Source organism: Chamaea fasciata, unplaced genomic scaffold (assembly GCF_029207755.1).
Source record: "Chamaea fasciata isolate MVZ Bird 193981 ecotype frontalis unplaced genomic scaffold, bChaFas1.0.hap1 SCAF_8, whole genome shotgun sequence".
Classification (NCBI taxonomy): domain Eukaryota; kingdom Metazoa; phylum Chordata; class Aves; order Passeriformes; family Sylviidae; genus Chamaea; species Chamaea fasciata.
Window position 1 is genome coordinate 37308701 of NW_027094093.1, and position 14388 is coordinate 37323088.

The following is a 14388-nucleotide window of genomic DNA, read 5'->3' on the forward strand; positions in this document are numbered from 1 at the left end:
AATCATAATGATCATTAATGATCCTTAAACCGGGAATTTGTTTTTTTTTTTTCCACCCGTTCTGTTTTCCATGGAACGAAGTCATCTCGGTGATGAAGATTTAGTCCAAGGAAAATGAGTTTCCACCGTGCTATTTTAGGAACAGGATCGTTCAAGTGGCAGCTAATGAGCTTGAAAATGTGCCAAAAAAAAAAAAATTATCAGCAGGGAAAAAAAGTGCGAAAAGGGTTTGATCCCACAGGTTTCCATTTCCAAGGAAGGAATAAATCACATTCACCGTTTGAGATTTGTGGTGGAGATTTGAAAAAAAAAAAAAAAAAAAAGAAAGAAAAAAAAATATAATTAAATCTGAATTTTTAATACTCCGGGAAGAACCGCAAAAACACATTTAGAATTTTTTTTTTTTTTAGATATCTTTGCATTCCAAAGAGGAGAAAAAATTAGGGAAAGCAGCATTTTTACAAATCCTCTGCAGGGCAAAGGGCTGGAATTCAGTGGCTTGTGCAGCTGGGAGAGTTCCGTGTTTCCCTGTTAGTGTCGGGGAGGGTTTGTGGGAGATCTCATCTCACATTTAATCCTCCCTGCTCCTGTGGATCCATCCCCGCTTCTCCCAGCTCGGCGAGCTGAAAATGATTCTTTTGTTTTTGGGATGTGTCTCCCTTTTATCCTATTTTACACAGACCAACTGGATTGGTGGCACAAAGACAAACCTCTTCAGTCACATTGCTCAGAGCAGAGGGACAGCAGGGAGGAGTCCCTCCTAGGGAAAGGAATGGAAACAAATTTGCGGTTACCAAAACACGTCTCCTGTTTACAGAAAATTCCCTGGGAAAGGAATTTCAGAAAACCAAAACACGACAGGCACGGAACCAGGGCTACGCAGGGACACGTTGGGCACCTTCTCCTGGACCCCAGGGCTCAGGGAGGAAAAGGGAATGGCCGAGGAGTCTGGGATCAAACCCTGCTGCTGAAGCTGCCAGGTAATCCCAGCCTGGATTGCATCACTTAAATCATGGGATATTTCAGGCTGGAAAAGGTCTGGGGTCATCAGGTCCAGCCACTGCCAAGGGCAGCACTGACCTTGTCCCCAAGTGCCACATCCAGGGCTTTGAAAGCCCTGCAGGGATGGGGACTCCACCACTCCTGGGTCACTGGATTTGTCTCCCAGAAACTCTCTGCTCATCCCAAGAAAAGACGCTGGAACAGCAGGAAGAAAACACAGCTGGGCTTTTCGAGCTCAGTCACAGTCAGTGCTCACCACAAGGGTGAAAGAACTGCATCAAATCCCCTCCAGGCCATCTTTGCCTTCGAATTCCCAAAGTTTAGCTCATCCTCCCTCATCAAGATTCCTTTTCAGCCAGCTGGGGAGCAGCTGAAAGGAAAACTGAGGGAACAAAGGTGGGATCTTGGAGTGACACCTCTTAACGAGACCTCTGCGGCTCTCAGGCTTTCTCATTAACTCGCGGCAAACGCAGACACCCGAAATGCCACAAAGATTTCTCTCCCCTAGCCCAGAAACTGTCTGTGCTCAGGGGCTCCCGCATTGTCTCCGTCCCCTTGGCTCCTTCCCAAGGCAGCTTCTCTTGGCAGCCTGGAGCTGATGGGAATGGTCTCGTAGGAAGAACAAAGTGCGTTTTTATTTTTTTTCCCCCCCCCCGAAAGGAAATAATAAATCTGCTGTGGGCTTTCAAAGGCAGCTGACAGCAGCAGCAGCAGCAAGGCCGATTTTTGGGGGGTTTTTTGGATGTATTTTGAGAATGTAGGAAGAACACAGATGTCAGTTTGGAGCATTTGATGTTTGGACCATTCACGTCTTGACTCTAAAGATGTGCGAAGGGTTTCCCAATGGATTTTCCTCTTTCTTTTGTTTATTTATTCATTCATTCATTCATTTATTTATTTATTAAGCTAAAAAAAAAAAAAGAAAATAAGTAGTTGATGGAATTTAATTATAGGGGGGGAAAAAATAGAGATATTTATTTTATTTTCACAGAATCCCAGGATGGTTTGGGGTTGGAAGTTAAAGTTGATCCCATTCTAGCCCTGCCATGGGCAGGAACAAATTCCACTCTCCCAGGGTGCTCCAGCCTGGCCTTGGACACTTCCAGGGATGGAACACCCACAGCTGTGGGGTGATGCTAAATCAATTTTAGATTTTAATCCTGGAGTACTCCAATTCCGGGTGGAAAGAGGAAAACCAGCAAGAAATCCTCAAGAGTTGTCCAGAACCCCTTAAGAGCTCCGTGGGGTTTACATTTTTCTGCCAATCCCAGAGGAAGAGCGTCTGGAACACAGAACCATGAGCTTAATTCCCAATTTCCCAGCAGGAATTCCACAAAGCCTCCAACCCCTCCTCTCCTTCAGCTCCTTATTAGTTTTCGCTCCAGGAATTAAACTCCTGGCGCTGCTGGCAGATTATCAGAGGCAAACGGGGTCTCCCTCCTTTGGCAACGAAGACGAGATTGTGGGAAAAAAGATTAACCCCTCTTTACACCATTAATTATCTTTTTTTTTTTTTTTAATTATTATTTATTCCCTGCTTTTCCCGGCTGCTGCTGATCCAGAAGTGCTCCTTCTGCGGAGCGTTTTCCTTGCAGAAAAAAAAGTCTCACAGCTGGAGTTTCCACACTCAACCCCTGCCTCTGGAATTTTCTTCCTGGCCCAGGAGAGCCTGGCAGAGCAGGAAAAACACCCTGGGAGTTGTTGGCTGAAATCTCGCTCTCGTTGGGCACATTAAAAGCGGAGTTTAGAAATCGTGGGGTGTTGTTCAAACAGACCACACACCTCCAGATCTCCAACCCCGTCCCTGGGCATTTCCACGTTCCCACATCTTCTCCGGGCAACCTGGAATTGTTTCTCCATGCATTTTGCCCCTTGAAATATTCCTGGTTTTCCCCCCCTCCGACTTTCCTTCACCTGCCCATCCTTCTTACCTCACTCTTCCCTGGAATATTTCCTTGTTTATTTGAGGTATTCAAATATTCTTTTTTTTTTATTTTAAATTGAACTCGAGGTGAGTTAAATTTTGTTCTATCACCCAGTTTCTCTCACAGGGATGTCCGAGAGGAATTGTATTTGGGAATTATCGTGGAAAATTAAGGGATGTGCTGAATTCTTTTTTTATTTTTGAGGTGCTTTGCTGTTTGGGGTGTTAAACTGGATGGAATGAGAATTCATAATGATCAGATTTTTTTTTTTCTCTGTTCAAATGATTCCTAAACCAGGAAGCCTGAAGTGAAATGAGGGAGACAGGAATTCCCAGTTTATCCCGTTCTCCCTTCAATGCTGGGATTTAATAACGTGTTTCCAGTTTTACTGCTGGGAAAATAATCAAGTGCTGGAGGCCAGCAACACCACGGGTTTTTTTTTTTTTTCCTTTTATTCCTTCTGCAGGACTGGAAAATTCAGTCTCCAGACTGCTCCTTCTGGCTCCGAGGATCTGCTGGAGGTTATTAAACGCTGTTAATTATGTCACTAATTCCAAGTGAAACCCGGGACTGTCGGGGCACGCAGGAACCTCAACCCCACGTCTGCAACGTCCCTGTGAAACACCAAAAGTTTGGGATTCACCTCCAAGGGGTCTCGCCACGGGATCTTCTCGCAAAGGACTTGGTTGGGTGGGATTTTGGTGGCGGGTTTTGGTGGCGGATTTTGAGCTCCAAGTGTCCAAACTCAGTATTTTGGTGGTTTCTTGGATGTAAGTTTTAATGTTTCGGTGTCGATTTTGGATTCTTTCTCGCTGGCCCTGCTGGGTCTGGGTGATGCTCCCTGGGCTCAGCGCACAAACTCCTCAGTTCCTGAGGTCTGCGGGAATTAGGGGACACCTGGAGGGTGATAATTTGGAAAATCTCGGGACGTAGCTCTGGGATTTCCGGGATTCCAGCACACAGGACCGAGTCATATCCATCCTCTGATCCAGCAAATCCTTCTCCTCAGGGCTGCTCCAACACCCAGCCCCAGTTCTACCGGCCCAAAGTTCTCCAAAATCTTGGTCTAAATCCAAAAGTTTATAGAGAATTAATCCCTCCTCGGGGATTACCCGCAATAACCAAAGTGTTTGGCCAGGAACACCAAATGCTGGGTGCTCTTTGCTTCAGCACAGGTTTAAATGGGATTAAAACTGGCAGAAGGCTTTGGAGAAAAAAAATTTTAAAAAAAAGATACAGCAAATTTCATTTAGCCAGACGTGGTTTGTTTGATGCTGATAGTGGAGAGCTAAAAATAGCAATAATGAGTTATATTTAACAGCAGACTTAACGATCTGAGACACAGATAAAGCCCAGCTTTGTGCTAGGCTAGACTAAGTCTGGTGAGCACAGAGAATTAAATTATTCCAGCCCCAGTTTAGCTCTTTCCCCAGTGTTTATGGGGAATTTGAGGAATCCTTTCCAGCAGCTGATTGTACTAAAAGAAAAAAAAAAAAAAAAAGGAATCAGCTTTCATCTCCCTCAGCCATGAGCTGAGCATTCATGAGCCAGAAATGAATAAAAGCCATTGAGAGCTGGCCCAGGACACTGATGGGGCTCATTCCTGGCCGCTTGGGGAGCGTCTGCAGAGGTGTGAAGACGAAAATCTATTTTTGCTGAGCGCCCCGAGGCAGAGCCACAGCCCTCCAGGCCCTTCCTGAGGGAGCAGATGTCCCTCAGCTGAAGGACAAGCCCAGGATTTGTCCCCAGCAGAGCTCAAGTTGCCCTCTCCCAGCACTAACTCTTTCATGTCATATTTTAGATTAACGAGTTAATAATTGCTGTGGATAACTGGCTTCTGACGCTCCAGGACTTCCCAGTTTGGCTTGGCTTGAGACACCCCAGCACCCACTGGGCTGTTCTGGTTGATTCTGCCCCAAATCCCCCAAATCAGGGCTCAGACTCAGCACCCGGGAGAAAAATCTTTCCCAAAGAATCACCCAACCTTTTTTCCCCCTTTTTTTTTCAATGTTTGCCATCAATAACTCCTTTAATCCTCCCCTCTGCACGGGAGCCTTAAAACACTGCAGAGTTTATTTCGTGACTGACGTGTTTTTACGAGTGGTTCTCACAATGGGGTTTCGCACAAAGGTTGGAGATCGCTCCGTGCATGCACACACAGGCAGGGAGGGGCTCTCTCCTGTGGATCCTGCTGGAAGAAATTGATTCATCTAAACCCCTGCTCAACGAGACATTGTGACCTCCTAATCTCCCCGCAGGAGCACAAAGCTTTTGCAGCCTTCCCCAAGAGTTACAGCCCTCCTAATCCCGATTCTGGGCCGGGATTTCTTCGTTCCTGTCAAACTTTTCATCTCCCTGGTGCTGGCTCAGAGCCTCGCTGCTCCTCTTCCCCTCAGCAGAGCTCCTGGTTTTGTTGTGGTTGATCCCTTGGGAGGATCCACAGGCACGGAGAGCAGCAGATTGTTCTGTTCTGTTCTGTTCGTGGGATCTGTGGGGACAAATCTGGAAATGATTAGGGTGTGTTATTAAGGGTTTCGGGGCTGATGGGTGATTTGAGCTGAGTCAGGAGGGTGCCCACCCTCTGTTAGCAACGCTCGGGGTCTGCTCCACTCTTCTAATCTCCAAAAGGGGATTCCTTTTCTCCACACATCTATTTTTGGGATGAGGTCGGCTGCCTCCTCCCTCTGAATATTTGCTGGGCCTCGGCCACTTCCACAGCTGCCACCTGATAAAATCCAGGGAGACGCTTCCTCTCCACTAAAAGAGGGGAGATTAAACTGGATTTTAGGAAGGAATTTTTTCCCTGTGAGACGGTGCCCAGAGCAGCTACGGCTGTCTCTGGATCCCTGAAGTGTCCCGGACCAGGTTGGAGCAGCCTGGGACAGTGGGAGGTGTCCCTGCCCATGGAATGGGATGAGCTTTAAGGTCTCTTCCCACCCAATCCAGCCTGGATTGTGGAATTCTTGGCCCAAGCAATGCCCTGTCTCGTTCTGGGGCCGCCACAGCTTCTTTTCCCACAGGGGATTCCCAGCTCCTGCCCTCTCCATCGCAGTGCCTGCTCAGCACCGAGCTCTGGCCTCCACACCCAGCCCTGACTCAGTCCTCACACCCCAAATCTGCCTCTCCAATCTCCTGCCCGAGCACTTCAGGGTCCAGAACCAGCCCAGCCCTGCTCCTGCAGCAGGGCAAGGACAGGGATCGTTCCACACAGGGATTTCTTCCTTATTCCCTTAAAGGTCTTCCCAAACCTCTTTATTCATTTTTCATTTTATTAATTTCATTCATTTCATTCATTTTATCTTTATTCATTGCGTTTTATATTCATTCTTTATTCTTCTGGGCCTCCTTCCGGCCATTTTTTTCAACTCCTCCTCCAGCCTTACTCTGAATTTTGGGACACGGTGGTCTGAGGAGGTCTGTCCTCGACCCTGACTCAGTGCTCAAGTCGACAGCGTTTTTCATGCAGAAGCCCAAGGAATTTTTAAAATTTAATATTTATGCTTTAGCAACCCTGAGAGGAAAACATGGGCATCTCCAAGACGCCGTGTAGGTAGAAACCAAGTGATTAATTCCAGATTTTGCAGCTTTTTTTCAGGGAGTGAACAATGTTTCTGTCAACAGAGCGAACTTTGGGAGAAGGTTCTTCCTCCAGGGAGTTGTGGGGCACTGGAACAGGAATGGGCAAAGCCCCAAGGCTGCCAGAGCTCCAGGAACGTTTGGGCAACGCTCTCGGGAAGGATTTTTGGGGTATCCCGTGCAGGGCCAGGGCTTGGACTGGATGATCCTGGGGGATCCCTTCTGGCTCAGGATTTTTGGGGATCCTGTGATTGTACATGGAATTATGCAGAGGAGGGAACCCGTGGCAGAGCTCGAACCCCAGAGGTCAGGAGCGCCCCAGACCCGTGTGAGGGAGGTTCCGTTTTGGAGATACTCTTCCCAGGAACACCGGGAGAGGAAAGAGGAGCAGCAGGGAGCAGGAAAGACGGGTGGAGCCCCTGATTTGTGTGCTGGGAGCGGGGATGGCAGTGGGAGAGAGGCGCCGGAGCTTCTCCCAAGAGCATTCCTGCTCTTCCGAGCAGCTCTCAGCTGGCAGGCAGCGCTGATTTCATAGTCATGTTTTGGGTTTGTTTTTTTTTTTATGAATCGGTGCTCGGGCTGTTTTGAATACTCCCCGCTTTGAATACTCCCCGCATGACTAATTAACGTCCCGAAATGAATTAGGTCGTGCTGTTAAACCTCAGCCTGTGCGAACCAACTCATCTCCTTCAACATTTTCTCTCGGAATTCTCAGGGAGGGGGCACCTCCCGTTATCCAAGAGCCACTTCACCGAGCGGGGATGTGATGTCACGGTCTGGAAATACGCGGGGGTTGGGGGAAGGATTTTTTTTTTTTGAGCTCAGCCTGCCGAGACACAGCCGTGACTCCGGTGCGATAAAACCTCATTACCGCCCTTAAAACCTGCGAGGAGAGGAGATAACAAACGCCGCTGGAGGCTGGCACCAGATGAAACCCCGCGGCCTCGGAGTTTTCCTTGGGTGAAGCTTTCAGGAAGGCTGTGCTGGGATCAGCCGGTGATTCCGAGCCGCGGAGGCGCTCCCGGCTGGAGCAGGAGCTGCAACTCGCTCGGGAAGAGCAGCAGCAGCCCGGCATGAGCGGAAAAACGGGAATAAGGTAAAATCCCACAGCCTGGAATGCTTCGCTCATGGATGGTGCTCGCTCCTGGCTCGCAGGATTCCTCTCCTTCCCGGCTGCGAATTCCCTGCGCTTTGGAACTCACCCTGTGCTGTCCATAGATTTATTTTTATTTTTCCCCACCTCCCGGAAGAAAGTGGAGCAGGATAACCCGCTGATTGTTCGATCTGTCCGTAGCAGCCTGGAATAACGCAGCATCTCGTTTTTCATGGAGCACGGAGGAAAGCCGGAGCTCAGCACAATTCCCTGCCCGCCGGAGATCCTAATCTCGCCTCCCCAACCCAGCAGAGCGGGCACTGCCGCTCCATGAGCCGCTCCCGGCCGGGAGGCGAGCCCAGCCTGCTCCCGCATCCCTGGATCAAACATTCCCGGATCCCTCATTCCCGGGTCCCACGTTCCCGGATCCCTCATTCCCGGATCCCTTATTCCCGGATCCCGCATTCCCGGCTCCCACATTCCCGGATCCCGCATCCCTGGATCAAACATTCCCGGATCCCTCATTCCCGGATCCCACATTCCCAGATCCCGCATTCCCAGATCCCACATTCCCGGATCCCAAATTCCCGCATCCCTCATTCCCGGATCCCACATCCCTGGATCCCGCATTGCCGGGTCCCACATTCCAGGATCCCAAATTCCCGGCTCCCACATTCCCAGATCCCAAATTCCCGGATCCCACATTCCCGGCCCCCGGGCTGCCCCGGCCGCCGCGGGAGCGATGGAAAATCCCTGAGCCAGCGGCTGGAAAATCCGTGCGGCAAAGGTACGTCCCTGTCTCTGTTTAAACGCCCAAATCCCTTCTTTCCACCCCTTTTCCCTATTGTTTTCCCTACTGTTTTCCCTATTGTTTTCCCCATTGTTTTCCCCATTGTTTTCTCTATTGTTACAGCGAAAAAAGCGATTATTTTTTTTTTTTTTAAAGTCGAGAAGTCACTGGAGTTGACACGTGCTCAGCAAAACAAACCCGTGCCTGTGTCGGGTTAAAGGGAAAATGGGAAAATGTCCGTTTTCCCTTCTCTCAGCTCCGGCTCGGCGATTCCAGCTGGATTTATTTGGGGACTCCTCGCTCCGCTCCGGGAGCAGAACCGGCAGGATGAGCCCCGGGGGGAGCTGGAGGAGTTTTCCCCCGTGTTTGGAACCAAACACCCTTTTCCTCCCAAATTCCCTGTTTTTGGGGGGGTCACAGCCCCAGGAGAAGGTTCCCCGGGTGTTTTTGGCTCCGGAGAGGTGGCGGAGGCGCTGCCGGGGCTGGTCCTGCCCCGCTCCCCAGCGGGGCTCCGCGGTTTGGCAGGAGCCTGCCAGTGTGATTATTTTTAATTTTTATCTATTTTTTTTCTGAGAGCCTCTTTATGGAAATGGGGCTCTCCACGGGTTGTTTCCCGAATGCAAGCGGAGGGAAAAATTATATTTGTTGGGAGTGAAAGAGAATCGCGGTGCTGCTTCCTGCTCTTCTTCCGTGCTAATTAAAAAACGCTGCTCTCTAAACAATCCTGGAATATTTTAGGTTGGGAGGGATCTTAAAGCTCATCCCGTTCCAATCCCTGCCGTGGGCAGGGACGCCTTCCACTGGTTGCTCCAAGCACCCTCCAGCCTACTTCTGGATTAAATTAAATTAAAAATTGAATTAAGTTCACGGAAAAATAATTGTGTTTCCAGTTGTAGCCAGCGTTTGTGCTCTTTCCTGCTGAAGTGGAGGGAATATTACCAGTTTCTTAATAATTATTAAATTCTATCCCTGAACATCACTCGCCAATACAATGAGTAGGATAATTCTTTTCTGTATCTATATCATCATTTCTAGATCATCTATTTCTATACCATAGTTTCTCCTATATTTTGGGAATTTTCACTTGGCAACGGACGCGGGCAGGTATGAAAACCTGCCCAGACTGTGGGAGCCCCTGCAGGAATATCCATCGTTTGTAATCCACGCTGGCTGATTGTTTTTTCCAGTGTCAGGAGCCCGGGCTGTGGTTCATTTTTTTAAAAAACACTTCAAGATTCATTTTCAAGCCACGCCAGCTGCTGGGCTGATGGACTGGGAATTTCCAGTGGGCAGAACCGGCACGAGAAATGTATTTTCTCTATAAAAAATAATTATTCTCTTGCTTCAGAGAGCTTGTTCTGTGGGAATCGTTGCAAACCGCAGAGATCCCAGTGGGAAGCGGGTGGAAATCCCCGGTGTGACCATTGACACACCTTCAGAACAACCTCTGCTGGGTTTTTCTCTGCTTTTATTGCTCGTTTTGCACCGAGATGGGAGAACCTGGCTGGTGCTGGTGGTGTCAGGAGGTCACGGGGGCTCCACATCCTGGTCCAGCCTTGCGGAATCACGAGGATTTCAGAGCTCTGCGTTATTTTCCTGCTGTGGAAACTCTGTGGAGCCGTTCCCTCTGCAGCCAGGGCTGGAAGCAGCGCAGGAAAACACAAATATTTTATATTTTTGCTCGATGGTGGTCAGTGCTGAGCTCGCGGGGTCCAGCTCTGCGAGGGACGGGGTGTGGGGATGAGGTTTCTCGGCCAGATCCGCGTTTTCTCGGCGGCAGAACGAGCTGGAGACAAATCCTCGCCGAGACAAATGATCCCAGAATGATTCAGCTCATTAGGACCGCTGAGATAAAACCATTCCCACCATCCACTCGTTAGTTACGCAAACACCAAGGACAGGGTTTAACCAAGCTTGCCCTCGGGTCTAACCCCGCTGTCGCCCTACAGCCCCGGGAGGTGCCAGCAAGGGAGGGAATCCAACCCTCCCCATTCCCAATGGATTTTTTTTTTTTTATTTTTAGGCCAGTGCTGACAATAAAAACCACCTGAAAAGTCCTGCTGGCCGTGTTACAGTGGGAGACTTGTTCCCTGTGAATCTAAAACGTTATTTATGCGTCAGCGAGCCGCCGGTTTCATTATTTGGCGCTCGCGTGTCTGATCTCCAGGCTGATTTCCCGCCACTCTCCGGTGTAAAAGCGAAGGATAAGTTACAACGGGGCTTGGAAATTGAATTAATCGTTTGCTTTCAGCTCTGCTCATCGGCAGGGTTGGGGTTTTCCAATGGAAACCCAAGTTGCAGCCCGCCATGTGTTGGTCAATGCGGTTTCTCATGGCCTGGGTGAATAAAGGGGTTTAAGGAGCAACAAAAGGAAATGCTGGACGTCCCTCAAGGTGGTTTTTAGGACCTGAGGGCAGGAAGTTCTGACCCCTGCCCCACATTGCTCCTCAAATCTGTCAGATTGATGTGATGGAAGGGGCAGGGCGAGTCCTCGGGGTCAAGTGATCCAAGGGCCGTGGAGAGCTCTGGGGAGAGCTGGAAGTGTCTCCTGGTGCTGCTGCTGGTCTGGCTCCATAAAACTCACTCAGCCAGACCTATTTAGCGAAAATGAACTCATTTAGCTCGAAAACAAACTGTTATTTCAGCCCTGGGGCGGCTGACGTGGGCCCTGGGTGAAAGGTGCCGTGTCTGGGCTGCTGATTGGGATCTGCCTTTGGAAAGAGATCTTGGCTTGGTGGGAACACAAAGAGGAGGTGGCGAGGTAGGATTTCTGGTGGCTCTTTGCCAGCCTGGAGAGATTTTTTTATTTTTTACCTCACACAATCCCTCCTTGCGGTGTAATGGGAGAGGAAGAGCAAAAGTACAAATAAACCCCATGATTACAGCACCGCTTTTTAAAAATTATTTTGAATCCGTGAATTTATTTTTTTTTTTTAATTTGAATGACCAGGCTTGCTGGAAATCCATCTTTTTTTCTCACAAGGTGAATAATTCCTTAATTTTTTTTTTTCCTGTCCTAGACCCTGGTGAGTTTTCTGTGTTCTTTGTGGCGTGGTGTGACCTACTCAGAGAGGAGCAGAGTCCTTATCCCTCCGTGGCCATATGTTCCCAGAAATAATCATGGTTTTCCGTCAGCGCCGCTCTTTGGGCTCTCCCCTGGCCCCTTGGTTGAGTTTTTATCAATCTGCTGTGGAAATTCTGTGGGGTTCGCAAGGAGCAATGTGTGTCTGGAGGCAGGACTCCATCCACCACCAACAATAAATAATTGTTCCCCCCATAAATATCTATTTTGGACATCTGTACGCCCAATAAACCCACGGCTTATCCCTTGGCACGTGTTAAAACGGGGGGAAAGCTCCGTATAAACGGCCGTTTGTTCACTGCCCAGTCGTGCCTACGTGATCCCAGCTCAGCCCCTTCTCCAGCGATTCCCTGTGAATCCACAATATTCCCATTTATCGGGCTGCCAGCAGTGCCAGGGCTGGGAGTTAAGACTGGGGCTGTCTCCCGAGGGATGCTGCAGATGCTCTCGGCTGTGCCTCCTCCCAGGCCTCGGCTTCGCTGGGAAACTCAGGAGATCCTTCGTGGGAGCCTCAGAGTTGGGATGGATTTGGGATGATGCCGTAAAACATCCCTCCTGCTGCTCCACTGGTGTGTATTCCTGAGTAAGCTCTTCCAGGGGCTCCCTAATTTTATATAAATGGCTAAATATTCTATATTAACTGCTAAATATTCTACACAAACGGCGCACCATTCTACATAAACCGCTAAATATTCTATATAAATTGCTAAATATTCTATATGAACTGCTAAACGTTCTACATAAACTGCTAAATGTTCTACATAAAATGCTAAATATTCTATATAAAACACTAAATATTCTATACGAATTGCTAAATATTCTATATGAGCTGCTAAATACTCTGTATGAACTGCAAAATATTCTACATAAACTGCTAAATATTCTACACAATCTGCTAAATATTCTATATAAACTGCTAATTATGATAGAAAAAAATGGGAGGAATTTCCTCAACTATAATTAAAATTCGATCATGTCTTCCTTTCATGTCTTTTATTTGTTCAGCGTCAATTATTCCTGTATTTTATCAAATTCTTAGCGTGTTCTATTTAAATTTGAGGCGGGTTTTTTTTTTTTTATTTTCCATTCTCTTCCTCTACAAGCGCCTATAATAGAATTACATCAATTCCTCTCAGGGAATTTTGCCTGCAATTATTTCCCCTCAGCCAAGCCTGAGCTTTTTTGTATGTCTTTGCTTTCATCTCCTGAGCTGCTGCGCAGACGAATTACGGCTCTCAGGCAGGTGCCTGACTCGCTGTGGGATGATCCCTGTGGATTTGGCTGGAAAAATGGGAAGGGAAATATTTCAGCATCAGGGCAGGTTGCAGAATTCCTGGGGTTTGTCCCGAGGTGGGAGTTGCCTTGCTAAGGGATGTGCTGTGCTCAAATAATAATCAATTTTTAAAAAAAGTATAAATCCAGATTAACGGAGGAAATTATTGGGATTTAGGATTGGTTTGAAGTGCAGGGAATTAAATGACTCTGGCAAAGGGGGAGCCATGGAAGGAGAGTGTTTTCCTGCCGGTTTATACCCAGAAATGCTGAAGGCTGCACACTCCTAATCTTGCCTAATTTTCAGCTTATTAAATGCAGGGTTTTAAGTGACCTGGGGCACTTTAAAAGAAAAAGTCCTCAAAAATACCTTTTCTCAGGAAGTTTCCTGAACTGCTGCTCTTCGTCTCTATAAATTAATTCATTAATTACATTCTTCTCCCTAAATAATTGGAAATTTTTAACTCCAGCCCCCGTTCCGTTTCAGTGTTATCATTCCTTTATCCAGGCAGAGATTCCCAGCTGGAATCACCTCGCAGGGTGAGTCCGGTGTTTTCCAGCTCTGCTCCTGGAGTGCAGCTGGGGTGATTTCTGCTCATTGCTCTTCTGTGCCACGAAATTCACGCTCCCGTTAAGGAAATCAGGAATTTTAGGGTCTGGCTGGTGGAGGGATGGGCTTGACAAGCTCATTTTTGGAGGTTAATCACCTACAGGTCGGATTTTTAATGTCAATATTGTGTGTCTGGGAGGGAGGGTGGAGTTATGCTGTAAATAAATGCCACAAAGTCGCCTGAAAATGAGGCTGGGAGGAAGGAGAAGGACAAGCAAATCAAAATATTCCAAATTTAAACTCCTGGATTTCTCTTTGCCAGCTCCTGCAGATCTTAATTTATTTGTTGTTCCACATCAATTCAAACACAATTTTTTGAACGAATGAAGCAAATTCCATCGGGCCACTCTTCGGATGTTATCTTTGAGGAATTGAACGAAACACTTTAAAAAAAAACGCTTTAAAAATGCTTACTAAATTTGTTAATGAGATAAATTTGGGCAGATGTGCATCAGCAGCGTTCCCAAAGAGCCCTGGTGGGACAGGGAACAATGGCTCTTGTCCCCAGAAGAATGGGAGCCCTTGATGGGACGGCAGCATCTCGAGACCTCGCTCTGTGCATCTGCTGCTCGAGTCACAGGGTCTCGTGGGCTCTCCTGGCCACGATCCCGAGGGGCAGCACTTAAATTCCACATCCCAAATATTGATTTAATAGGGGCTGTGCACATGCAGCTTATTTAGGGTTGACTTGTGTAGCTGTGTAAATGATATTTGTTTGAGCGTCCCCACATAAGGCTTGCGGTGAATCAAAATATATGAAATAAAACGGATAATTTGAACTTTTAGATTTTTTTTTTTTTTTTTAGATTTTTTCAACATATTACTGTATTTTTTATACGAATTTGGGCTATTCTGTTGTGGGTTTATGCACTTAACGGGTCTGAATTTATTTTTGCACCTTTTATTTCCTACCGAGCTCTTTGTTTTTTGTGCACCACCAGCCTTTTTCCCAACCTTCAACATTTCACCAAAGGCAGTTTGTTTTCCCGGGATCCTCACATTCACATAACAAGATTCAAAAGCCAAACCGGGATCTCA

General features: G+C 47.7%; 1 protein-coding gene across 1 annotated transcript in view; it reads left to right on the plus strand.

Annotated features, from left to right (window-relative positions):
• The first annotated feature begins 11908 nt into the window (after positions 1-11908).
• The window catches only part of LYPD6 (LY6/PLAUR domain containing 6), a 30930-nt gene continuing 28450 nt past the window's right edge, over positions 11909-14388 (plus strand). Inside the window, exon 1 of the mRNA XM_066190438.1 lies at positions 11909-12037. The gene's annotated coding sequence lies outside the window, so the exon portion shown is untranslated. The remainder of the gene's footprint in view (positions 12038-14388) is intronic.